The following is a 27,250-nucleotide window of genomic DNA, read 5'->3' as shown; positions in this document are numbered from 1 at the left end:
TGTTCTATATCTCTCAATCCCTCCCTTTTTCCCTCATTCCTCTATATTTCCTCCTGAAAAGCTTTTTTTTTTTCTTTCTTGTAATTCTCCCCTCAGTAATAACTGGTCAGTTCTTTTGCTCCCCATCTTCAATATGATCACAAATTTACAGCTGGGAGGAACTCTCAGGGCCCTTAACGTATACTCCACTATAGTATAACAGTGAACAGAGCTTTAGACCCTGTATCTGAATTGCCCCAGGGTCAAACACTTTTTAAAAATGTGAAGGAGAATTTGAACTCAAGCCTTTGAGCTAAGGAGTCTGTTAGGGGAAATCTTACTGTTTTTCTCTATACATTTCTCCCTGATTCACAATATTACATTTCTTGTGGACGCTTTTTTTCTGTCTTCCTCAATACCTGATTCCTTCTAATTCTGTCTCTATTCCAAACTTATGTACAGTTAAACATCCTTTTCTCTCTCTGGAAATTAAAGAATAATAGAGGTGGAGGGTCATTAGATAGCATCAAGTTCAGCCCCATAAATTGAATGAGATGAAAACTGAGGCTGACAGTGCTTAAGGGAATTCTCCACAGTAGGACAAATTGTCACCACCTGATTTGGAACTCAGACTCAAACAATCAACTCCAGGTATGGTGCTCTGAGCACTAGGGACACCTAGCTGATATACCTTGTATTTCCTTTTCCATCTTCTCATTTCCTCTCCTTAATTGACCACATGCTTTGCCCATTATCGAGTTTTGTTTCTCTCTCTGTTTCTCTATTTCTCTGTCTCTCTTTGTTGTCTTTGTTTCTGTCTCTCTGCTTCTCTTCTCTTCTCTCTCTGTCTCTGTCTCTGTCTCTGTCTCTCTCTCTCTCTCTCTTTGGTCTCTCTCTCTCCCTTCCCTCCCTCCCTCCCCTTTGACTCATTAGCCCCTTCTTTTTCACTCTCCCTCTCCCCCTCTCTCCCCTCTCCTTCCTTATAAGTTTTTCTTCCCTTACTCTCATTCTAACCCAATGATAACTGGCTTTTTCTTATTCTCTGTATCTCTATTGTCATTTGACTAAAGGGAAAACTGAGTCTGACTGTGGTTAAGTGTCTTCTCCAGAATAACAAAACTTGTCAGCTGCCCATGTGGGATTCAAAGGCAAATAGTCAACTCCAAGTATAATTCTCTACTCATTAGGACTCCTGGTTGGTTAGACCCTTTAACTGAGAGGTGTCCCTTCCTCAACTGTGATCTCCTTCCTCAATTGCTCACCGTCCTCCACAATGGTGTCTTCCCTCCTTTCTTTTGTCCATTATCCATTGGTTCTCTTCTCTCTCTCTGTTTCTCCTCTGTCTCTGTCTCTCCCCAAACCAGGTCCTGTTCTCACTTGTCTTTTCTCTCTATGTCCCTCCTCTAGTTGATGGCCCATTTCCCTTTGTGTGTTTTCTCTCTTCTCTCTCCCAAAATCACAAGGTGATTCTTTTCCCTTTGTCATCTACAGGCACATGGAGTTGGAAGGAAATTACAGCCCATCCAATTAGAAGGCAGTAGTTTTCAGAGAAGGAAACCCTGTCTGGGGGACATGAAATATCTTACCTAGGTAGCCCACCTAAGACAGGATTTGAACTCAGTTACTTACAACTCCAAACTCCAGTATTCTTCCTTTCTCATCAGACTCCAGGAGCCTTATCTTCCTGGAAGATCTCTTCTGACCTGGAATTCCCTCCTCAGAGAAGAACCCTCAGACCCCTGAGGCATCTCTCTTTGGAGTGGATGACTCTTTCCAGAACTCCCTTTATGGAAGGCACCCATGCCACCCAGCTCTACATTTCCTACCAGAATACACTCAGGAAACCATCATCCTGTCCCCAGACTGGGTGCCCTCCTCCTCAGAGCCACACTCACTGTTCAGCTTCCTTCACTATGCTGTCTTCCACCACGGGAAAGTACCTCCTTATACTTGTACTCCCAGGGCACCGCATACTGCCTGGTACCCGTAACAAGCTCAACAAATGCTTGTTGAAGAACTGGCTAACTCCATGCACCATGGCCCTTGCTTGTCTCTCTCCCAATCCCCAGGACTGAAGTTGTCCCTTATTCTCTCTCCCTCACCTTTGGGCCTCTGTCTCTCACCTCCCTATACTCTGGCCTCTTCCACACTCCCCTGCCAATTACCAAGAGGCCTTCTCTTGCATAGTCTATATCTGTCTCTCTTTATGTCACTATTTCTCTCATTGTAGTTTTATCTTTCTCTTTGACTCTAACCACCTACCTTTCTGTCATGTCCCACAAGACCTGTTCTTCCTTTTCCTCTTTCCCTTCTCTAGAAAAATCCCTTCCTGCTGTTTCTCTGCCCTCCTAAATACCTACTGTCTTACTCTTAATCTCAATGAATTATACATGATCATTTCCCTGACTCTTCCTCTCCCATAGTATCAGACATTAGAAGCTGGAAGGAATCTTTTGAGGCTATGGATTCCAGCCCCAGCATTGCAGAGGCAATTTAAGTGACTTGCTCAGCACTCCAGTATCTCTGCTAAGAAAACTCTACACAGGGTCACAAAGAGTCAGACACGACTGAAATGAATGAACAACGGAACTGGCATCAAAGAGCTAACAAGAGTATGTGCAAGGCAGGAGCAGGCCTCACATAATGATGCCTTCCAATAGGAGTCTACTAAGAGACACAGCTCTGTGAAACACTACTTCTACCCAGTCCCCTTTCCAGCAGTCCCTTCTCTGGGTCTCTGTCTTCATTCATATATTTCTTACAACTCTCTCTGCCTATTTTAATCCCAAGGGGACATCCTTTTTCTCTCACTGGTACGCATAGGATCATGGAGTTGAACTATCATTAGGTACTATCAAATCCAGTCCCATGATTTTACTGAGGAGGAAACTGAGGCTGACAGTGGTTAAGTGACTTCTTTAGAGTCAGGGTGTCAGCAGGTAAGGCAAAATTTAAATTCAAATTGTAAACACAAAGTATAATGCTGTAGCCTCTGTTACCTCTTTGCCATCTCTCTGGTGTTCTCTCTTCCCCCCCCCCCCCCCCCCTCTCTCTGTCTCTCCCCCCACCCCGTCTCCTCTCCTCTTGTATTCTTCTATCTCCTCCTCAGAATCTTTTCCTTCTTATTCTAATTCTCATCCATAAATAAGTGCTCTTTTCCCTTACCCCAGTCATGACCATGATCATAGATTTTGAGGTGGAAGGACCCCTAGTGGTTACTGAGTCCAACTCTATGGTAGGGTAACAGAAGAAAGAAGCTTGGACATTCTAGCTGAACTGACAAGTGTCAAATCTTTATTCAGAATGTTAACTAGGATTTAAATTCAGGTCTTTTTGACTTCTGAGAAAAAGGAGACCTAGCTATTGTCCTCTCCATATTAACCCCTCTGCACACATTTCTATTTCCTGTGGATGCTTCCTTCTCCTCATTCTTGATGCCTAATTGCCCCTGACTCTATGTTTCTCTATGTGAGCATAATCCCAACTGGACATGCTTTTTTCTCTCTGGGATCTAGAGGATCATGGAGCTGGAGGGCCATTAGAAACCATCAAATCCAACCCAATAAATTTAATGAGACAGTGGTGAAGTGACTTCCAGAGTAACAGAGATTGTGAGGGCCTCTAAAGTGATTTAAACTCAATAAGTCAAGTCCAAGTAGAGAGCTCTATCCAAGGTGACACCTCGCTGCCTTGTTCTATACCTGCCAGGTGTCCCTGCCCTTTATATTTCTCTCACCTGTGGTCTCTTATCTCTACTCCTCCTTGTCCTCCATAATGGTCTCTTCCATCACTCCCTTGCTCATTATCATGTCTCTCTCTCTGCCTCTCTTTTTCTCTGTCTCTCTCTCTCTCTCTGTCTGTTTTTCTTTCTATACGTATCTCTGGATTTCTCTTAATGTCCTACTGCCATTCTCCATCTTTATCTCTATATCTCTGTCTCAGGTCTAAGTCTGTCTCTCTACCTCTCTGTCTCTGTCTCTGTCTCTGTCTCTCTCCTTCTCTCATTTTCTCCCTCTTCTCCTTCTATCTTCTCCTCAAAAGCTATTTCTCCTTACTCTAATATTCACTCATGAATAAGTGGTTTTTTTTCTCTTTTCCCCTAGTATTGCTATGATCATAGATTTAGAGCTGGAAGGAACCACAGGGGCCCTTGGGTCCAATTCCATTATAGTAAAACAGCAGACAAAGGCTGATATACACTAACTAAATGGCCCAGGGTCAAATATTTATTCTAAATGTTAACTAGGATTTGAACTCAAGTCACTCTGATTTCCAAGATGAGTACACCAAGGGATCTGGCTGTTTTACTCTACATATTCTACTAGACATATTTTTATTTCCTGTGAATATGTCCCTCTGTCTCCTTCTCATCTTTAATGTCTGCTTCCCTCTAACTCTACCTCCCTCTATTACAAGCTTAATCCCAAGTGGATATCCTTTGCTCTCTGGCATCCAGAGGATCATAGGGCTGATGTGTCATCAGACACCATCAAATACTGTCTAATAAATTTACTGAGGAGAAAATACAGGCAGACAGTGGTTAAAAGACAACTCTCTAATTTTGTCTCTATATATGTCTCTGACAGTGTATTTGTAACATTCCATTATTATTCTCTCTGTCTCTGTGTCAATATCTCTCTTAATTCCTCTCTTTCCTGCTCCGTCTCTCTCTCTATTCCTCAAAAGCTTTTCTTACTTCTTGTAATTCTCACACAATGAAAACTGGTTTTTTTCTTCTACTCCCAATGATCAATATGATAGATTTAGACCTGAAAGGAAACCCAGAGGCCATTGAGTACAGCTGCATTATTATATAACAGAAGGCTGACACGCTAACTGAATTACTCAAAGTCAAAACCTTTTTAAGAATGTTAACTAGGATTTGAACTCAGGACATTGGGACCTCCAAGAACAGTCTTTGAGGAGAACCAGTTGTTTTGGTCTCCACAGTCCCCTTACTGCAGACTCTTCTACTTCCTATGGACTCTTCCTTCTGTCCCTCATCCTCAATGACTCGTTCCCTCTAACACTTTCTGGCTCTACTCCAATTTAATAACAAGTACTCTCTCTTTCTGGCCTCCAGAGGGTCACAACTGGAATGTCATTAGACATCATCAAATCCAGTCCCACAAATATGCAATGAGGAGAAATCTGAGGCTGACTGTGGTTAAGTGAATTCTCCAGAGGAACACAGCTTGTCAACAGCTGAGGTGAGACATAAAGTCAACAAGTCCCCTCTAAGAAGAGTGCCCTAACCACTAGGACACCAAGCTGCGTTGATCTACACTTGCCAGATGTATCTTCCCTTGTGCACTTCTCCCTCACCTGGGGGCTCCTTTCTCTGTTCCTCATTTTCCTCCCTCAGTCATTATCATGCAGTTTTCTTTTTCTCTTTCTGTGTCTCTTTCTATATCTATTTCTGGGTGCCTCTTGATATCTTCTCTAACTTTATCTCTCTTTCTCTTGCTTCTACTTTTTGCTATTTCATCTCTTTCATATCCTGGAACCCTCTGCCTATGTCTCTTTGTCTCTGTCTCTCTGTCTTTCTCTCTTTCTCACTCTCTGTGTCTCTTTCCTCCTGTCTATCTCCTCCTCAAAAGTTTTTTTTTATCCTCACTCTAATTTCCACCCATAATTAAGTGGTGTTTTTTTTTCTTTTTACCTCAACCATCAATACAATCATTGCTTTAGAGGTGGTAGGAAGCCTTGGGTTCATTTAGTACAACTCTGATATAATACAATGGAGGAGAAAGGCTGACACTCTAACTGAATTACCCAGGGTCAAACACTTATTAAAATTGTGAAATAAAATTTGAACTTGGATCATTCAGACTTCCAAGAAGACTCCATTAGGATATCTAGCTGTTTTACTCTACATATTTCCCTCAATCTCTACCTGTCCATTTCCTGTGTACATACTTCCTTCTATCTCCCTCTAGCCCTCAATGACTGATTCCCCCTAATTCTGTCTCTCTTTATTCCAACACTAATCCCAAGCGGACATCCTTTCACTCTCTGGGAACCCAAAGATCATAGAGCTGGAGGGGGTCATTAGATACCATCAAGTCCAGTCTGATAAACTGACTGAGATGAAAACTGAGGCTGACAGTAGTTAAGCGACATCTCCAGAGTAATACAGCTTGTCAGCCCCCGGTATGGAACTTAAACTCAATGCCAAGTATACTGCTCTAACCACTAGGACACTTGGCTGGTTTGCCCCACATTTCCCAGGAGTCCTATCCCTTTACAACTCTTCAGATCCTTGCTTAAGGACCTGAAGCTGTCCTCCAAAATGGTGTCTTCTCTCATTCCTTTGCTCCTTGTCAAGGGGATCTCCTTTTCTTTCTGTCTGTGTGACTCTGTAGCTTTCTCTCTCTCGCACCCCTTTTCTCCCTCCCTCCCTCCTCAAAAGTTCTTTTCCTTCCTTGCTCTCATTCCCAGCAAATACTAAGTGGTCTTTTTGTTTTATCTCCATCATTAATATAATCATAATTTAGAATTGGGAGGAACCTTGGGGGGCCATTGAGTACATATCAATTATTTTATCTAAGAATAGAGGTTTAGATTAGGATCTGAACACAGCTCATCCTGACTTACTAAAACAGTCCAATCAGAAAGCTTTTCCATAGGATTCTTTCTCCTTGTCTCTCTGTGCTTCTCAGAAGCTTTTGGCCTTATTTTCACTCTGACCCCAAAACAACTACTCTTTTCACTTTTCAATCTGGAATAAACCATAAGGGCTATTGAGTCCAACTCCATCATTTTAAAGAAGAAAGCGGTTTAGAAAATTTCAGTGACTGTCCCAGTATCACACAGCTATTAAGCATGTTGTGGAGCAGAATTTGCACTCGGAACCTCAAGACTGTCCAGGACAGTGTTCTATCCTATGGGGCAAGGCTTCTTAAACTTTTTCCACTCACAAGCTCTTTTTGCCTGAGATATTCTTATGCAACTGCAGGCATATAGGTATATAAAATAGGTATACAAATCAAACATTTACTGAAATAAATCACAAAGAAATATATTTTAAAACAAATCTTTGATGTACAAATAATTTTACCATTTATTAAAGATGAAAGTAAATTTGCATAATAAGAAGATGAATTGCTTATATATTTTTATATAAAGAAATAAATATTGGTGGAATATTTGAAACTGCAGGATGTAGAGCATTTTCAACATTTTTCAGAGTACATCAACAGTTTGATTTTATAATCGTCAGTGCTGAGAATGCCACTTGACATAAATACCTAGGACAAAATGGCAGAAGTATGTTTAGGGCCATTTCAAAAATTGCTGGAAATTCTGTCCTAATCACAAGGCAAAATTCATTTAAGGATTTTGTATGTAGAGTAAACACACTGCAATTCATATCATACAATAGTTTAGAATCTGAGTGAGCCAAGAGGTTTCTGGCAACATTTGTTGGTGTTGTGTGTTATTATGGCATGTGCAGTGCAAAGGGCACATGTTGTGTGTTCAAAACCAAGACCGCAGTGAGGTTGTGTGATGCAACACTGGAAAAAGCTGACAGAAACAACTCAATTTCATCACGTTTGATTTTTAATTAATTTTTGGTTATTTCGTGTTCAGAAACATTTACTTCTGCCAAATTTTTTTGCAACCTCCACATTCAGGTACATGGCTTCATATGGGATCAGGACCCACAGTTTAAGAAGTTCTGCTATAGGAGACCTATCTGTGTGACATCACACATTTCCCCCAAACCTCGTGGCTAGTGGGCCCTTTCCTCTATCTCTTCCTCACTGCTAGCTTCCCTCTAACTCTATATCTCTCACACAAACTCCCAGGGGGCTTTTGTTTCTCTTTCTCTCATCTACCAGGTCAAAGAGCTACAAGGACCTTAAAGGTCAACATGTCCAACCCCATCTTTTTACAAAAGAGGAAACTGAGACCGAGTGAAGTAAATTGACTTGCCCAGGGTAATATAACTTGTCAGTGTGTGAGTCAGAATGAGAACTCAAAAGAGTCTGGACCCCAAGGACAGCGGACCATCTCCTGTGAAACCTGTGTAAGAAAAGCATTATGGTCATGGCAAGAAGCCAGTAACAACTCATAGGTGAGAGATAGCATCATATTCAAGGTACAGCAAGGAGGACAATGTCACTGCATCCCAGAGTAGGTGGGAGTAGGCGCAGGTAGAGTAATATAAGGTATACCAGGAAGGGCAAGTTGGAAAGACATCTCACCTCCAAAGAGAAAGTTTTATATTGGACACTAGAGGCCATAGGGAACCACTTAAGTTTATTGGGGGATGGCAAGGGGGGGCGTAACATGACTGGACCTGGGTTTTAGGAAAAGCATCTGTTAGCTCAATGAAGGATGGACTAGAGTGGGGAGACTGAGGCAGGCAAAGTTACTCTTGGCACAGTCCAGGTGTGAGGGAAGGAGGGCCTCTATCAAGGTGGTAGCAGTGGCAGAGGACAAATGGGGACATAGACAAGAGACTTTAGAAAGGCCAAATTCCCTCTTGTCTTCTGACTCAGACTAATCCAGACTGATGCCTGCAGACCACAGAACTGCCCCTCTCTCCACCCCTGATCAACTGCTAGACCTTCCCTCCTTCACCACTGCTTTCTTGATCTTGCACCTCTCTCCTTCCAAGTCCTGTCTGACACTATTTTCAGGACGAATTTCCTTTAATCCAATGGATCTCTCTATCCTCGGCAAATTGAACATGTTTTCATATACATCTCAAATTCATTGCAAAACTTCATCCTTCCTTGCTACAGACAATTCCTCTTTTCACCAACAAAACCCTTCCAAATTTTTTCCTTATTTAAGAGCTTACAGAGCCATAGTGTATCATAAATCCATTTAGGTGACTTTGATTCTTTTATTATTTGCTTTTTATTCTTATTGCTTCCTCTCAGCAATTAGGTTACACTCAAGGATTCAGAGAAGAGCACAGTGGTCAGAAAAACTATTCACCTAAAATGAAACTGCTTATTCCCAAATTCCATTTTGCTTTTGGATTTAAACAAGTTCCTTTCTTTCCAACCTGGAATACACCAGGCTTTTTCTTAATCAACATAAAATAATACAAAACATCAAACTGCACAAAAAACTGCCATATTTCTTCCCTACTTTTGGAATCACTGGAGACAAGGCTTTCAAACTAGCTTCAATTTTATTAAGAGCTGAAAATCTTCTACTCAGTGAAACCACCTTCCCTATACTAAAACAATAAATCCTTCAGTCTCCACGGAAGGGAGAGAATGCTATAGGGGTTAGGGTGACTTCTGTGTGCAAATTCTACCAAATCTCCATTTTTGGCAGTTGTAAGGAGCTGTACCTCCAAGAAACCAATAAAATATTGTGGCATATACAAAAATGTTCAAATCACGGTACTCTCAAAATTTCAAAATACATATTAAGCAGGTTACACTTCACTGACAAATAACGTGTCTAATTAGTCCAGAATTCCACAAATTTCAGCAAACAGCAAAAGAATCCTTTCTCTCTCTCTTTCTCTCTCTCTCTCTATCTCTCTCTCTCTCTCTCTCTCTCTCTCTCTCTCTCTCTCTCTCTCTCTCTCTCTCTCTCTCTCTCTCTTTCTCTGTCCCTCCCTCCCTCCCTCTCTCTCTCTCCTTTGAAAGTTTAGAAGTTTTCACTGGAAAGTTCTCCTTTTCATCTTTTTTCCTTTCACTAACCGGACCCCAGGAAAAGGGTCAGCCTGATTCAAAAGGACACAAAATGCAGACCATGCTGACAGACTACACCCTATATTAAACAGAAAAACCAAGCACAAACAAAGCACTGCTCACTCTTTCCTAAGATCTCAGGACTCAATATCTTTGGCCATGGTTCCAACCTCCCTTTTCAAAGGCTTAAGAGGAATTCAGAGAGGGTAATACTGAGGCAAGAGATGACCTCGGATTCTGGGGGCTTTGTTGGTTCTTCACTTGGTCCAATCTCGTCCCATGCTGAACTGGTGCTTCACTCCACAGGGGCTGGGCCGCAGGAGACTTTACAGACAGCAGGATTCTCCATGTAATAAAAGAAAAGGCAGAGGTCAGGATCCAGTGAGGGTCAGGAACTTCCACTGGGAGGACATCCATCCACAGACCTTGTGCAGGTCTTCAGAGGGGTTTCCCCTCATGACAGGTTTGGGCATATACATTCACTCACACAATCACTGGCCATCTCCATTCATACATACTTGCAGTCCGACCAAATTCTTCTATTCACTGCTTGGGGAAAGGAAGGATTTTCCTCAACGTCCAGGAACAGGAAGTTCCTTCTGAAGGCTTGGTCCCAGCTCTCATGGTGAAAAGACATGTGAGGTATCCCTAAAGGTGAGGCACAAAGTTCCTACATCCTTCCTTTCTACCTTCCCTAAGAGAAACCTTGAGAAGTAGGAGCAGCTAGCAAGATGGACAGGTCAACGGTTTATAACTAAGACAATTCCCTAGCACAGAAATGTCCTTCCTGTAAAGCCATAGCCAACAAACAACTTAAACATCACACTTTCTATGTGTTTCACTCTGGTCTCCCTTGGACCAAAGAAATTCAAAAATGGCCATGCAATGGGTAGAAGGATGACTCAGCACCATGGGAGGCTGTTAATGTAGGTAAAAATTTACCTTGTGCGCGCGCTTCAGCAGTCCCAGGTGTCCCATCCCTCTACCAGACCAGAGTGAATCACACGAATCATCCTTCTGACCCCAGACTGCTGGATCATTCTCTCAACCTCTTGGAAGAAGCACAGCAGTTAACCAGAAGCCATTGGCCCTAGGTCAAAGACAGGAAGCTAAACTGAAAGCAACACTATTGCTGGCGTTGCTTGTCCTTTGTTTTCAAAGAGGATCAATGACATCAATATGTTGGGGTAAAACAGTGGATGATTGGTGGTGTCTTGACTTGTGCATGAATTGGATCTCAATGAGGCAGAGTTGCAAAAAGTCATCAGTCTTATTCTCTCTTCCAGAAACATCTAGGTTCAGTGGCAAGACAAAAGTCAAGCCAACTGACTATGGCCCAGGATGCAGTGGATGACACTTGTGTCTCTGATGTCTGACCAAGCTCTAAGCTCTCCACAGATCCTGCTTCAGCCACTTCCATGACCACTGGAATAAATTCTTCTCAACCCATTTCACCAGGGGACATCTTCATAAGCTTGGGGTAGACATCCTCCAATTCAATGATGGGTTTGAGCCCTGGGAATTATCCTCTACCACGTTTAGTCTACTACTACTAACCTGCTAAGGAAGGCAACACTCCATGAAGAGAAGCAACTACAGCTTCCTGAGGAACAAATTTGAATTTTCACCTTTCAGACATTTGGAATGCAAAGACAGTGAGTAGCATCCTACGTGCATTTCACAAGAAAGGGAGAGAGAGAGACGAAGAAAAAGGGTTGAGCCAATGCAGAAAAGGAGGAATATCTGGAAGGAAAACCAAAGGATTTATTATCTGTGGCCAAGGCTCCTCAATTTCACCATCTGCATGTCTCTCACATATGCCACCTCTGACCTCTGACACTGCCACCACTTTGGGGCAGCTCCTCATCATCTCATATCTCCACTATGGGAAGAGTCTTTTTGTTGCTCTCCCTGCCTCCATCCTCACCCTACTACACTCCATCCTCCACTCATATGTCCAAATGATCTTCCTAAAGCTCACATCCAACCATGGACCTCCATTACTCAATCACCTCTAGAGTCTCCAGGAGGAAGCAGAAAATCCCCTGGTTGGCATTCAAAGCTCTTCCTGACCCACCACCTTTCCAGTCTTCTTTCATCTTACACTCCCACAGTCACACACTCCGTGATCCAGTGACACTGGCCTCCTTCTTGTTCCCAGAACATCACACTCCATCTTCTGGCTCTGGCCATTGTCACTCCCTGTCCCCCAGGCCTACAATGGTCTTCATTCTCATCAAGGCTTCCCTGGCTTCCTTCAAGCCCCAGCTGAAATTCTACCTTCTACACAAAGTTTTTCCCAATTCCCCTTAATTCTAATGCCTTCCTCTTCCAAATGCATCATGTATTTATCTGATTTGTACATAGTGGTTGACCTGTAGTCTCTACTGGTAATTAGATGGGGAGCTCCTTGAGAGCAGAGGCTACCTTTTACCTTTCCTTACATCTCCAGTGTTTAGCATGATGCCTGACACATAGAAGATAGTTAATGAATGTTACTCATTCCCTACTCAAGGGCAGGAGTTAAGGGGAAGGGACCAAATTCTATTAAAACTGAGAAAGAAATTATTCTGGACAAACATGTATGGTCTCTTATCCAAGGACAGCAAGTGCTCGTCACAACACTGGATAAGACTGTCATCCTCTCCCTGCAGAGGTGAAGGCGTGGTTCTAATATGAGGCCACAAGGGGCTTGGGAGATTTCTCCATTTTAGGTCACCAAGATGTGGCAAAATCATGGTGGTTCCTATTCCAACACACACACATGACATCAGCTACCCAGGCTTTGCTTTCCCCGTGGCCCTCACAGCACTGTAGAGCTGGAGGAAAGGGGGAGATCATCAACTCTACTGCCAGCATTTGAAAGAGGAGAAAACTGTGGCTGAGACAAGTGAAGTGACTCACTTGGGGTAAAATAACTTTGCATTTTCTGAGTTCAGATGCAAACTCAAGTGTTTCTCACTCCATCCAGAGGACTCTCTCCAAGGACCCTAAGCTGCCTGTCAGACATCTCCCAGGTCTAGATTCTAACTTCCTTTTGTAACTCTCTCTTCCTCGTGTAAATATACCCCTGCCTCTGTGCCCCAGGCCCAGGACCAAGATTTTCCTTTCTTGGTCTTTCTTCCTCACTTTGGCTCTGGCTCTTTCTCTCCCTTTTTCTCCATCTCTCTTCCTGACTCTCACTCTCACTCTGTCTGTAGAAACTTACCTTTCTGACTCAATATCCTCACATCCCCAGCTCTCCTTGCCCTTTCACTCAACTTTGTCCCTTTGCTCAGCATCCCCTTCCCTTTGTCTCTCTCTCTTCTCAGAAGCCTTTTCTTTACTCTCACTCACATTCAATAAGTTGGCTCTTCTTTTTCTGGTTATAACCAATATCATCATAGAGCAGGGTTTCTTAAACTGTGGATCACAACCTCACATGGGGCCACGGAACTGGATATGGCAGTCACAAAAAACTTTTTGCAGTAATAAAAGGTTTATGAACATGCAATAACCAAAAATTAATTCAAAATCAAACACAAGAAATCCAAGGTGCTTCTGGCAGGGCTTGCCTGTCTTGCATTGCACAACTTCACTTTAGCCTTGGTTCACAACATACAATATAGATACTTTGCATTAAACATGCCTTCAGGCCACTCAATGCCAACGCATGCTGCCAGAAACCCCTTGACTCAGATTTGAGACTATTCTATATATGAATTGCAGTGTTTTTTACTGTACATACAGAATCCTTAAATTAATTTTGGTTTGGGATTTGGATAGAATTTCCAACAATTTCTGAAATGGCTTCAAACATCCTTTGACCATTTTGTACTATGTACAAAGCTATGCATTTATGTACTATGTATTTATGCAAAGAGGCGTTCCCAGCATTGAAGATTATAAAATCTAAATATTGATTAAGTCTTAAAAATGTTGGAGATGCTCTAAGTTTTGCAGTATCAAATATTCCACCAAGATTTAATTTTTTATATAAAAATAAACAAGCACATCCATCTCACTAGTATGCAAATTTACTTTCATCTTTAATAAATGGTAAAATTATATGTATACCTAAGTACTGTTTTAAAATAAATTTCTTTATGATTTATTATTCATAAATGTTTGACTTGTATACTTATTTTATATACCTATATAGCCAGGGTCATGTAAAAATATCTCAGGCGAAAAAGGGTCATGAGTGGAAAAATTTTAAGAAGCCCTATCATTGACTGAGAGCTGGCAGGGGTCATTGAGTCCAAGCTTATCATTTTGGGTCAGAAGAACCAAAGGCTTAGACACTTTAAGTGACTTGCCCAGGGTCACACATCTAGTAAGAATGTATGAGGAAGCATTTGGACTTAGGTCATATTGAATTCCAAGAACAGGGCTTTATAAATATGGAGACTTTCTTCTATCACTCCACAAATGGCCCTCAAGGGCTGTTCCCGGTGGTCCCTTCCCTCTATATCTTTCTCCTCCTCAGTGAGCACTTCTCTCTAAATCTATCACTCTCTTTCCACTCTTTTCTTACCCCCTCATCCATAAACTCACAGAGCGGGAGGGACCTTAGAGGTCATCAAAGCCAGTACCATTGTTTTACAGAGGAGCAAACTGAGGCTCAGAGATGTAACAGGAATTGTCTAGGATAACAGTCATTGAGCATCAAGTTTCTAACTCAGCTATCTTGACTCCAAGTTCAGACCTTTTTTCCTTCATACTGCCCCTCTCCCCACTTTTCTTGGGGATTCTTTATCTTTGAATCTCTCCCTCACCTGGGGTCTCCTGTCTCGATTGTTTACCCTCCTCAAAATGCTTGCTCTCATTCTCCCTATATCTCTGGCTCCTGTCCCTGTCTCTGTCTCTCTCCCTCCTTCGATCTCTCCTATCATCACTTCTTCTAAACCTTTTGCTCCTTACTCTAATTTCCACCCATAAATAAGTGGGAGTTTCTTTTCCCCCTATTATGACTGATCATCGTTTTGGAACTGGAAGGGACCCTTGGGACTATTGGGTCCAACTCGATTATTGTAAAACAGCAGATAGAGTCTGAGACACATGGAATGAATGGCCCAAGCTCAAACATTTATTCTTAACGTTAACTAGGATTTGAACTTGGGTAATTCTGACTTCCAAGAAAAGTCCACTAGGAGACCTGGCTGTTTTCCTCTACATACTCCCCCTAATCCACATATTTCTAATTCATGCAGACACTTTCCTCTCTCTCCTTCTCGTTGTTGATTCCTGTCCTTTACTCCATCTCTATCTATTTGAGATTAATCCAAACTGGGCATCATTGTCTGTCTTTGGTACCAAGCTGATCAGAGAGCTGGAGTATCATTAGACACCATCAAATCCAGCCCCATAAACTTAATGATGAGAAATTGTAGAGTGGCAGTGGTTATGTGACTTCCCCAGAGAAACAGAGCCTGTCAGTGGCTCTGGTGGGATTTTAAACTCAGAGTCACCTCCAAGTAGAGTGCCCTACCTATGACACCTATATGCCCTACATTTGGAAGGACCCTTTCCCTTTCCATCTCTCCACTGTCTCCTTGCTCCATTGCTCATTGTCCTCCATAATGGTATCTTCCCTAATTCCTTTGCATATTATCAAAGCTTTCTCTTTTTTTCCTTGTTTCGCTCAGCCTCTCTGTCCCTTTCTCTCTCACTATCTCTGTCTCTAGTTCTCTGTTTCTGCCTCTCTCTGATTTCATCATTACATTTCTCTTTATCTCTGTTTCTCTTCCTCTCTCTGCACAGTTTTCACTCTCCCTTTCTCTATTTCCTCCTTAAAAGCTTTTGTTCCTTCCTCTCATTCCCATGAAAAACTAAATGGACTTTTTTTATTCCCTCTATTACCAGATTATCATAGATGCAGAGCTGGAAGGAACACTAGGGGCCACTGAATCCAAATCCATTTAATCACAGCAAAAGAAAGATGCTTAATCTTTCAGTGAAATATCTACTTTCAAGAAATTATACAAGGTAAGTAGGATTTAAACACAGATCTGCAAGACTTCAAAGATCAGTCCATTAAGAGACATATCTCTGTGACATACACAGACTTCCCACTTGCCTTCCCAGTTGTCCTTTTCTGTGTCTCAATGCTCTTTGGTGCCCTATTCTCTCTCATTCTAATTCTCTTTTCCCAACCCAAGTCCACAAGGGATTTCTTTGTTCTCTCTGGCACCCAGAAAATCTAAGAGCTTAAACATCATTAGACACCACCGCATCTAGCCCCATGATTTTACTAAAGAAAAAACTGAGGCTGGCACCAGTTAAGTAGAGTAGCAAAGTCAGCAGCTGTGGTGGGACATAAAATCAAAGTGTCAACTCCATGTAGTACACAAGGACACCAAACTGACTTACCTACAATTACATGGTGTCCCTTCCCTTTACATCTATCCATCACCTGTGGGTTCTTATACTATTCCTCATTTTCTAGATCAATGATGTCTTCCCTCACTCCCTTTTTCACTTTCACATGACTCTCCAAGTCTTTCACACTGCATCAGTATCTCACTTGCTGTATCTCTGGTTCTCTACATTTATTTTATTGCCACTCTCTGTCTTTATCTCCGTCTCTTTCTCTCTCAGTCTGTTTTTGTTTTTTCTGCCTCTCTCTGTTGCTCTATCTCTCCCTTTCTCTATCTGACTGTGTAATTGTCTGTAATTTTCTCTATCTCACTACCACTCTTTCTCTCTGTCTCCCCTCCGTTTACCCCATCTCTGTCTCCTCTCTGTCTCTTGCTCAGAAGCTTTTGTTCCTTGCTCTAACTCTCAGTCAGGAATAACATCTTTCCTTTTTATCCCCATAATCAATATGATCATAGATTTAGAGCTGAAAAGAACCCTAGGGGCCATGGAGTCCAATTCCATTATGCTATAACAGAGGGAAGAGGTTAGACAGTCTAACTAAATAGACCAGGCTCAAACATTTATTAAAATTGTGAAGTAAGATTTGAATTCGGGTCATCCTCAATTCCACGAAGAGTTGGCTAGGAAATCTGCTATTTGGATCTACATATTATCCCACTGCACACACTTCAATTTCCTGTAGATGCTTCTTTCCTTCTCCTTCTCATTATCAATGACAGATTCCCTCTAAATCCATCTCCATCTATTCCAAGTTTAATCCCTTTTCTATCTTTGCAGTCAGAGATCTGGACAGTCTCTAGACATCATCAGATTCAGCCCCATAAATTTAATGAGGTGTAAACTGGGGATGAAAGTGATTAAGGGACTTATCCAGAGTACATAATGTCAATGACTCAGGTGACATATAAACTCAAAGAATCAACTCCACATATAGTGCTCTAACCAGTGTGACACCCACCTGCCTTGTTCTACACCTGTCAGGTGTCCCTGCCCTTTACATCTCTCTCACCTGTGGTCTCTTGTCTCCATTCCTCACCGTCCTCTATAATAGTCTCTTCCCTCACTCCCTTGTTGTCTGTCTTGTGACTGTGTGTGCATATGTGTGTATACATATATATATGTATGTATGTGTGTATAGGTATGTGTATGATGTATGTGCATATGTGTGTATGTATGTGCATATGTGTATATATATGTGTGTATGTCTGTGCATCTATGTATGTGTGTATATATGTGCAGGTGCGTTTATGTGTGTATGTATGTGTATGTGTATATATTGTGTGTATTTGTGTATGGTGTATATGTATGCATGTGTATTTGTGTATGTGTGTGACTGACTGTCTCTGTCCTCTTGCTGTATCTGTCTCTGGTTTTCTTTTTCTATATCATTGTCACTCTCTAATTTTCTCTATATCTCTCTGGCTCCGTATTTATCTTATTCTGTCTGTTTTTCTATGTGTGTGTATCTCTCTCAATCATTCTCTTTCCCTCTCAATTTTCTCCTCAAAAGCATTTTTTTCCTAACACCTCTCACTAATAACGTGTCGATTCCTTTGCAACCTATCATGAATATTATCAAAGATTTAGAGCTGAAAGAACCCTTGGGGCCATTAACTCCTACTCCATTATAATACAATGGAGAGCAGAAGCTTAGCAACTCTATCTGAATTGCTCTGGGTCAAATACTTATTAATAATGTGAGAATACGATTTGGACTCATCATTCAAAATACTCAGAGGAGTCCACTAGGAGACCTTGCTCTTCTGCTCTACATATTTATCCTCCACCCGAATCCACAAACTTGCATTTTTTGTGTACATTTGTTTCTGTCTTCTTCTCATCCTCAATACCTGATTCCTTCTCCCTATTCTCTGTCTCTTTCTACTCCAATCTTAATTCCAAGTAGCCATCTTTTTCTCTCTCTGACACTCAGAGCATCTTAGAGCTGGAGTGTTTTTGGAAACCATCAAATCGATCCCAATAAATTTAATTGGGAGTAAACTGAGGCTGACAGAAGTTATGTGATTTCTCCAGAGTAACAGTATGTCAGCAAGTGTGGTGGGGTTTAAAGATAAAGAATCAACTCCAAGTAGTGGCTTTTGTATTTTCCTCTGTTTCTCTCTGTCTCTCTTGCTGTGTCTATCTCTAGCCCTCTGTTTCTCTCTGTCTCTCTCTGATTTTATCACCATATTTCTCTCTGTTTCTGTCTCTCTCTGTCTCCTTCTCTCTGTATCTAGCTTCCCCTCTTGTCACCTCTCCTTCTCCTTTTCTATAAATCCTCCTAAAAAGCTTTGTCACTTTTTAACATTCACCCACTAAAAATAAGTGACCTTTTCTACTATGATTATAGATTGGCAGCATGAAGGACTTGTAGGGGCCTCCACAATGTTTTCTTCCCTCATTTCTTTGCCCATTATCCAGTGCTTCTCTTTCTCTGTTTCTCTCTGTCTCTCCCCAAACCAGGCTCTGTTCTCACTTGTCTTTTCTCTCTATGTCTCTCCTCTATTTGATGGCCTCTTCCCTCAATGACTTTTTCTCTCCTCTTTCTAGGATGCCTTCATCATCCACAGGCATATTGAGCTGAAAGGAAATTATAGTACATCCAACTGAAAGGCATCATTCTTCAGAGAAGGAAACCCTATCTAGCAGAACCTCCATAACCTACCTGAAACTGGATTTGAACTCAAGTACTTACAGCTCCAAACTCCAGTGCCCTTCATTTCTCATCAGGCCCCAGGAGCCTCATCTTCCTAGAAGATATCTTCTGACCTGGAATTCACTCCTCAGAAGAATCCTCAGACCCTGGGGCATCTCTCTCTGAGTAGATGACTCCTCCCAGAACCTCCCTTTATGGAGGGCACCCATGCCACACAGCTCTACATTTCCTACCAGAATATACTCAGGACACCTTCATCCTGTCCATAGACTGGGTACCCTCCTCCTCTGAGTCACACTCACTGTTCAGCTTCCTTCACTATGCTGGCTTCCACCACTGGAAGGTGCCTCCTTATAGTACTCCCAAGGTACTGCACACTGCCTGGTACCTGTGACAAGCTCAACAAATGCTTATTGAAGAACTGGCTAACTCCATACACAATGGCCCTGGCCCATCTCCCTCCCAACCCATAGGACTGAAGTTGTCCCTCATTCTCTCCCCCTCACCTTTGGGCCTCTGCCTCTGTCTCTCACCTCCCTATACTCTTACCTCTTCTACACTCCCCGGCCAGTTCCCAAGAGGCCTTCTCTTGTTTAGTCAGATTGCCAAGATCAGAGCACTAAGGGGCCCTTCCCAGGTACCCCTTCTCTGTTTCTCTATTCTCTTTTATGGCCTATTCCTTCTAGCTTTTATGTTCTTCTCCTAGTCCAAGTCCACAAAGGCTTTCTGGGTTATCTCTGGAATCTATAAGATCACAGAGCTTTGGTATCACTACACACCTTCAGGTCCAGCTCCACGATTCTTCTAAACAGTAAACTGAGGCTGAGAGTAGTTAAGTGCCTTCTCCAAAGTAACAAGGTTTGTCAGCAGCTGATGTGGGATTTAAACTCAAATAGTCGACTGCGAGTACAATGCTCTATCCACTATGAGTCCTAGCTGGCCCACCCTATACCTGAGAGGTGACCTTCATCACCTGTGTTCTCCTCCCTCGAGTGTTGCTTTCCTTTTCCATCTCTCCATGGCCTGTGGTCTCCTTGCTTTATTGCTCACTGTCCTCCACAGTGGTCTCTTCCCTCACTCTGTTGCTCATTATTACATGGCTCTCTTCCTCTCTCCTTCTCTGTGTGTCTCTCTCTATCTCTTTTGCTGTCCTTATGCTTCATTCTCTGTTTCTGTCTCTTTGCCACTGTCTTCATCTCTATATTTGTCTGTCTCTGTCTATCTTTTTCTCCTCCTCCTCAAAACCATTTTTTCCCTGCTACAGTTCCCACACAATAACATGTGGCATTTTCTATTTCTCTTTATCATCTTTATGATCACAAATTTACAGCTAGAAAGCACCTTAACAACCACTGAGTCTAATTCCATTAAAAGAGTTCAGAACATAGTCTGGAACAGAACATGTGAATTGTCAGGGGAACAAAGTTTGTTAGTGTGTTTCATAATTCAAATTCAAAAAGGCTTCACTACAAATACAGACTTCAATCCACTAGGTCATCTAGATTTCTTCCCTCACTGTGCCCAAGTATCCCATAGCTTTGTTAGACACAATCAAGACCAGCCACATAGATTTACTGATGACTGAACTGAGGCTGGCAGTGGTTAAAGGATTTCTCCAGAAGAACAGAACTTGTCAGGAGTTGAGGTGGGATTTAAAGCCAAACAGTCAACTCTGGCTCAGATTGAATCCAGCTCAGACTCTGTCTAGCTGGGATTCTATCTGGTCCACTTGTGAATACAAGCATCACCAATGATTAGGCTCCTTAAGAGGCAACCCAGTTTGGCGAATCTTTAATAAACTTTGTTTTCTTTGACTTTAAGAAGGCTTGAGTCGAATTCATTCCAGCACGACTTGGACTGTCTGTATTTTGGGGTCCACCATCACCCTCAACCTCATCATTTATGGTTCCCTGACCGGGAAAAGCTGCTAATCTCAAGTTCTTCTGCTAAAACTGGAAGAGTGCAAGCCATCAACTTCCAGATGACAGCCCAGGCTATATAACAACCTCCGTCTGAATCCAAGGTCTCCACTCCAGCCAACTGGACCTGGCACCACCCAGGTTCTAAACCCTTGAACAGGACCCATCAAGGCAGGGACAACTCTACACCCCTTGCCAGCAGGAAGAAGTTTCAGAAGCTGAGACCTTCATCCTTTACCCCAAAAGAATTTGGGTCCAATCTGTTTGAGGGGGGGAATGATGGGGTTCAGACTCTGGGAGTCTCCTTGAGCTCCCCTTGAATCTTCCCACTTAATCTGGCCTTTCTTACTCAAATCTAATCTTCCCATTTGTTCTGGCAGTCTCAGGAAGCCCAAGGGCTTTTCATTATCATTCTACTCAGGTTTCTGTTGCACCCCCCACCCCATTCCCCAGGCTGCCGACCACTCCCATCAAGATCTGTATCCATTCCCATACTGCCCCATCAAGATCTCTTGCCCCACCTGCTTCCCCACCTAGGCGCCCCATTGTCTGATATCTCCTGATAGCCTCCAGCTGTTTCCAGCCTTTGACCCTCCTTGGACTTCTCCTCAAGACCCTTTCTAAACCCCTCCTCCCATCACCCTGGACTACCAGACCCCCCCCCCCCCCAGATCCCTCCTATACTCTTTTCTGTATTTAAGTTCCACCTTGCCTCCATGAAGGTGCTCAGATTGAATCCAGCTCAGACTCTGTCTAGCTGGGATTCTATCTGGCCCACTTGTGAATACAAGCATCACAAATGCTTAGGCTCCTTAAGAGGCAACCCAGTTTGGCGAATCTTTAATAAACTTTGTTTTCTTTGACTTTAAAAACAGTCAATTCCAATAATACTGCTCTAACCACTACGAAACTGAGCTGGCTTGTACTCCAATTGCTAAGTGCCTTATCCTCCCTCAACTGTGATCTCCTGCCTCTTTTGCTCACCAAACCCCGCAATGGTCTCTCCTCTCCTTCCCTCACCTAGTATCAAGGCATTCTCTTGCTATGTTTCTGTGTTTTTCTTTGTTTCTGTGTCTCTTATCTCTCTTACTGTTGCTGTCTCTGTCTCTCTCAGTCTCTTTCTATGTGTGTGTGTGTGTGTGTCTGATTCTCTCCCTCTTTCTGTACCTCCTCAAAAGCCTTTTTTCCTTGAACTCATTTGTACCCAATAAAAAATAATCTTTCCTTTCCCTCTTTTTCTCTCTCTCTTTTTCTGTCTAGCCCCCTCTCTTTTTCACTCTCCCTCTCTCCTTTCTCCTTAAAAGTTTTTTTTCCTTACTCCAATTCACACTTAATAATCAGGTCTCTTTTCTCTAGCATGACTATTAGCAGATATTTAGAGTTGGAAGGACACCCTAGGGGCTGTTGAGTCCAAGCACAATGTACTGTAACAAAAGACACTAAGGCTTACACACTAAGTGAATTGCCCAGAGTCAAATATTTACTCAGAATGGTTACTGGAACATGTAGTCAGGTCATTCTGACCTCCAAGAAGAGTTCCCTAGGAGGTCTGGTTGATTCTTCTCCTATGCACACTTCTACTTCCTGTGAACATTGTCCTCCCTCCCCTTCTCATCCTCAATGCCTGTTTCTCCCTAACTTTATTTCTCCCTATTAGAACTTAATCCCAAATGTCCATCCTTTTCTCTCTCTGGCACCCAGAGGATCAGAGAACTGGAGTGTTCTTAGACACCATTCAACCAAGCCCCATAAATTTAATGAGAAGATACCTGAGGTTGACAGAGGTTAAGTGACTTTTCTAGAGAAGCAGAGCTTATCAACAGTTCAAGTAGGATTCTATGAAGGGTGCTCAAACCACGATGACACCCACATGGCTTCTTCTACCCTTGCCAGTTGTCTCCTTGCTGTTCATCTCTCCCTCACCTGGGCTCTCCTTTCTCTGTTGCTCATTTTCCTCCAAAAGGGTCTCTTCCCTCACTCATCATCGTGGAGTTTCTCTCTCTCTCTCTCTCTCTCTCACTCTCTCTCTCTCTCTCTCTCTCTCTCTCTCTCTCTCTCTCTCTCTCTCTCTGCCTCTCTCCCCTTCTTGCTATATCTATGCCTGGGTATCCCTTGATATCTCACTGCCACTCTCTATCTTTATCTCTTTCATCTCTACATCTCTGGCTCCTACCTCTCTCCTTCTCCTTGTCTCTGTCTCCTCCTCAAAAGCCTTTTCTCCTTACTCTAATTCCTTATCATAAATGGCCTTTCTTTTTTCCCCTACTGTGACTGTGAGCATACCTTTAGAACTGAAAGGAATCAGCAGGACCACTGGGTCCAACTCCATTATGGTAAAACAACAGATAGAGGCCTAGAGCCTCTGACTGAATTCATTCTGCCATAAAACAACAGTCCACTAGGACACTTCGCTGTTTTAGTCTACATATTCCCCCACTGCTCCACTTCTATTTCTTGTGAACACTTCCTTCTGTCTCCTTCTCATCCTCATTGCCTGATTCCCTCTAACTCTACTACTCTCTATTCGAACTTAAGTCCAAGGGCCCATGTTTTTCTCTCTCTGGGATCTAGAATATCATGGAGCCAGAAGGTCATCAGAAACCATCAAATCCAGCAAAATAAATTTAACAGGCAGAAACCTGAGGCTGACAGTGGTTTATTTACTCCTCTGGAGTAACAGAGCTTGTTGGCAGCTACGGGGGGATATAAATTCAATGACTGAATTCCAAGTAGAGTGCTCTGACCACTGGCACACCTACACAAATACTTCCCAGGAGTCTCTTCCCTCACTCCTTTGCTCAGTGTCTTGTGGTTCTGTGTGTCTCTCTGTGTCTGTTTCTTTTGCTCTATGTCTGTGATTTTCTCTATCTTGCTGCCACTCTCTAATTTCTCTCTCTTTCTCCCTCTCATTTTGTCTACTTTTCTCTGTCTCTCTCCTTCTTTGCCTCTCTGACATCATATCTCCCAGTCTTCTCTTTTCCTCTTCTTAACTATCTCCACTTTTTTTCCCTTCTTCTAATTCCACCTCAATGATAATGATTTTTCTCTTTTGCTTTTTATCATGGACAGGATTATAGCTTTAGAGTTGGAACGAAGCCTTGGGGGCCAGTGAATCCAACTCAGTTATAATATAAGAGAGGACAGAGACTGAGACTCTAAGTAAATTACCCAGGGTCAAACACTTACTAAGGACATCAACTCCTCTGACATCCTTTTTTGAACTCCAATAATTCAGATCTCCAAGATGTGTCCTTGAGGATATCTAGCTATTTTACTCTACACATCCTCCTCAATCCATACACATCCATTTCTGGTGGACAACTGCCTCTGTCTCCCTCTCACCATTAATGACTGATTCTCCCTATCTCTATCTCTCTCTATTTCAACACTAACCCCATGTGGACATCGTTTTCTGTCTCTGACTACCAGAAGATCATAGAGCGGGAGGGTCATTAGATACCATCAAGTCCAGGCCTATAAGTTCAGATGAAAACAGGCTGACAGTAGTTAAAGGACATCTCCAGAGTAAGACAGCTTATCAGTACTTGATATGGAATTAAAACTCAAATAGTCAACTCCAAGAATACTGCTCTAAACACTATGAAATTTGGCTGGTTTGCAAAACAATTCCCAAGAGTCCTATTCTTTACAGCTATTCCTACCTTTGCTCAAATGCTCGGTTTCTTCCAATGTGACCTCTTCTCTCATTCCTTTGCTCTTTATCAAAGGGTTCTCTTCCACTTTTTTCTGTTTCACTATGTCTTTCTGCCTGTGTAATGTGCACCTTGTTATCTAGTTCTCTCGCTCTCTCGTTCTATCAATCACTCTCTCTCTCCCCTTTTACCCTCACTCCCTCCCTTTCTTCCTCCATCCCATCTTTCACTCTCTACCTCCCTAACTTTCCTTTCCTTTCATCCTCCCCCTTTATGTCCGCAAAACTTTATTCCTTATTTTAATTCTTACCCAATAACAGATTTTTTATTTTTCCTTCTCTAGCCAATATAACCATATTTTTAGAGCTGGGAGGAACCTTATGGGCCAGTGAGTCCAACTTGGCACATTATCTCAAAAGAAAGAGAATTGAAAACAATCTAAGTGAATTGTCGAGGGGCAAATGTTTATTGAGAAAATTAATTAGGATCTGAACTCAGCTCATCCTGACTTCCTAGAATAGTCCAATCAGGAAGCACACTATCCACAGGACTCTCCTCTTATCTCTCTCTGCTGCTCAGAAGCTTTTTGCCTTACTTTCACTCCGACCCAAAAATGACTATTCTTTTCACTTTCTGTCACTGATATTATCAGACTTTTCAAGCTGGAATCAAGCATAAGGGCTACTGAGAACAACTCCATCATTTTAAAGAAAAAGAAAGCAGCTAAGATAATTTCAGTGACTGTCCCAGCATCACACAGCTAGTAAGCATGTGGTGAAACAGAATTCAGACCCAGGGCCTCATAACTGTATGGGTCAGTGCTCTATCTTCTAGGAGACCTGTGTGATGTCGCACATTTCCCCCAAACTCCACGGCTACTGGACTGTTCCCATTATCTCTTCCTCACTGCTAGCTTCCCTCTAACTCTATATCTCTCACACAACCTCCCAGGGGGCTTTCTTTTTTCTCTTTCCTTCATCCACTGGGTCAAACATCTAGAGGGACCTTAGAGGCCAACACATCCAGCTCCATCTTTTTACAAAAGAGGAAACTAAGATGGAGTGAAGTCAATTGATTCACCCAGGGTAATAATATATCTCGTCAGTGTGTGAGTCAGAATGAGAACTCAAAAGAGTCTGGACCCCAAGGACAGTGGACCATACCCTGTGAAAGTGGTGTAGGGAGAGTATTGTGGCCATGGCAAAAAGTCAGGGACAATACTCATAAGTGGGAGATAGCATCATATTCAAGGCACGGGAAGGAGGACAATGTCATTGCATCCCAGAGTAAGTGGTGGTGATAAAGCAGTATAAGGTATGCATGAAGAGCAAGTTGGGAAGACATCTGACCTCCACTGAGAATGTTTTATATTGGACACTAGAGGCAATAGGGAGCCACAGAAGTTTATTGAAAGCTGGGAGTGGGGGAATATGACTGGACCTGTGCTTTAGGAAAAGCATCTGTTGGCGCAAAGGAGGATGGCTTGGAGTGGGGAGACTGAGGCAGGCAGAGCTACTCTTGGCACAGACCAGGGGTGAGGGAACAAGGGCCTGTACCAGGGTGGTGGCAGTGGCAGAACAAAAAGGGGGCATAGACAAGAGATGTTAAGAAGGTGAAATTCTCTCTCCTCTTCTGTCTCAGACTAATCCAGACTGATGCCTGCAGTCCAGAAAACTGCCTCTCTCCATCCCTGATCACCTGCTGCATCTTCCCTCCTTCACTGCTACTTTCTTGATCTTCCACCTCTCTCCTTCCAAACCCTGTCTCACATCACATTCAGTAAGAATTTTCTTTTGTCCACTGTATCTCTTCTTGGCAAAGTGTATCTCTTCTATCTCCTCCTCAAAAGCTTTTTTCTTTCTTTTAATTCCCACCCAATGATAACTGGTCCATATTTTTTGCTCCCCATCATCAATAAAATCGAAGATTTAGAGCTTGAGATGAAGCCTCAGGACCACTGAGTCCTTCTCCATTATACCATAATAGAGCACAGAGGTTTAGACACGATATGAATTGCCCAGAGTAAAATTCTTAACGAAAATATGAAACGGGATTTGAACTCAGGTCATTTGAACTACTCAGAAGAATCTACTAGCAGACTTTGCTCTTTTATTCTATGTTTCTCCACAAAGTTACATTTCTTGTGGACACTTCTGTCCATCCTTCTCATCCTTGATGCCTGATTCCCTCTGACTCTATCTCTCTATTCCAAGATTAATCCCAAGGGGACATCCTTTCTCTCTCTCTGGCATGCAGAGGATCAGAGAGCTGGAGCGTCTTTAGACACCATCAAATCCAGCCCAATAAGCATATAATGAGGAGAAAATTAAGTCTGGAAGTGGTTAAGTGACTTCTCCAGAAGAAAAGAGCTTATCAGCATCTGTGGTAGGCTATAAACTCAAATAGTCAACACTAAGCATACTACTCAAACCATTTCATCTTCTTGCTCAACTGCTCACTGTCCTCAAAAATAGTCTTTCGTACATTCTTTTGCTCATTATCAAGGGGTTCTCTTTCTGCCACTGTCTCTCTTGTTGTCTCTGTCTCAGTTCTTTGTCTCTCTGCCTCTCTTACATTCTCTCTCTCTTTCTCTCTCTCTCTCCTCAAAAGTGTTTTCTCCCTACTCTAATTCCCACTCAATAATAACTGATACTTTCTTTTTCCCCTTTCATGACTATGATCATACATTTATAGCTGGAGTTGACCCTAGGGGCCATGGAATTCCATTCTATCATACTATAATAGAAGAGAGAATCTTAGACATTCTAACTGAATGGCACAGTGACAAATATTTATTCCAAATGTTACTTAAGATTTGAACTCAGGACACTGGGACCTCCAAGAACAGTCCTCTAGGAGAACTAACTGTTTTGGTCTCCATAGTCCCCTCACTGCAGACACATCTATTTCCTGTGGACACTTCCTTCTGTCTCCTCATCCCCAGTGCCTGGTTCCCTCTAACATTTTTTGCCTCTACTCCAAGCTTATAGCAAGCGGCCACACTTTTCCCTCTCTGGC

This window comes from Notamacropus eugenii, chromosome X, assembly GCF_028372415.1.
Source record: "Notamacropus eugenii isolate mMacEug1 chromosome X, mMacEug1.pri_v2, whole genome shotgun sequence".
Classification (NCBI taxonomy): domain Eukaryota; kingdom Metazoa; phylum Chordata; class Mammalia; order Diprotodontia; family Macropodidae; genus Notamacropus; species Notamacropus eugenii.
Note: the sequence above shows the minus strand (reverse complement) of the source record.